Raw genomic sequence first — 1,210 nt, forward strand, 5'->3', positions numbered from 1 at the left:
AGTCAAAGGCTTTGGCATAGTCAATAAAGCAGAAATAGATGTTTTTCTGGAACTCTCTTGCTTTTTCGATGATCCAGTGGATGTTGGCAATTTGATCTCTGGTTCCTCTGCCTTTTCTAAAACCAGCTTGAACATCTGGAAGTTCACAGTTCACATATTGCTGAAGCCTGGCTTGGAGAATTTTGAGTATTACTTTACTAGCGTGTGAGATGAGTGCGGTAGTTAATTTTTGCTGAATAACAAGGTGAATCAGCTGCATGTACACCTACAGCCCTTCCCTCTTGAGCCTCCCTCCCACCACACCCCTTATCCCACCCCTCAAGGTCATCACAGAGCACCGAGCTGAGCTTCCTGTGCTATGCAGCAGCTTCCCACTAGCTGTATTTTTTTTTTTTTTTAACACATGGTAGCGTATATATGATAATGTTACTCAGTTAATCCCACCTTCTCCCCCTGGCCATGTCCACAAGTGTGTTTTCTACATCTGCGTCTCTATTCCTGCCTGGCAAATAGGTTCATTGGCATCATTTTCTATATTCCGTATATATGCATTAATATACAATATTTGTTTTTTTCTTTCTGACTTCCTTTACTCTGTACTCAGCAGGAAGTTTTAGATCTAGCACTGTATTATCTGTGTTACTGGTGGTCCAGGCAGCCTCAGGATCACACAATAAAGGGACCCCCTGGCTTGCCTGCTGTGCCCTGGACTTCCTCCTTCCTCCTGATCTCCTTCCCGGGGATCATAATCAGCCTGGGCTCCAGCAGCTTGCTTCCCCTCCTCTTGGGCTCTGGGGCTCAGAGGCCCCACCAGGTTTTCTGTTTATACTCCTATCTTTCTCTATCCAATCCAACCAGTACCTGTTGGATACCTACTCTATGTAGACCCTGGATGGTGGGGAAGGGGAGACACATTATGAAAGATACAGTCCTGACTGCAGGTTGTTTTCAGTTCAGTTCAGTTCAGTCGCTCAGTTGTGATCAACTCTTTGCAGCCCCATGGACTGCAGCACACCAGGCCTCCCTCTCCATCACCAACTCTGGAGTCTACTCAAACTCATGTCCATTGAGTCAGTGATGCCATCCAACCACCTCATCCTCTGTCGTCCCCTTTTCCACCCACCCTCAATCTTTCCCAGCATCACGGTCTTTTCAAATGAGTCAGTTCTTTGCATCAGGTGGCCAAAGTATTGGAGTTTCAGCTTCAACA

The sequence above is a fragment of the Bison bison genome, unplaced genomic scaffold (assembly GCF_000754665.1).
Source record: "Bison bison bison isolate TAMUID 2011002044 unplaced genomic scaffold, Bison_UMD1.0 scf7180017864180, whole genome shotgun sequence".
NCBI lineage: Eukaryota > Metazoa > Chordata > Mammalia > Artiodactyla > Bovidae > Bison > Bison bison.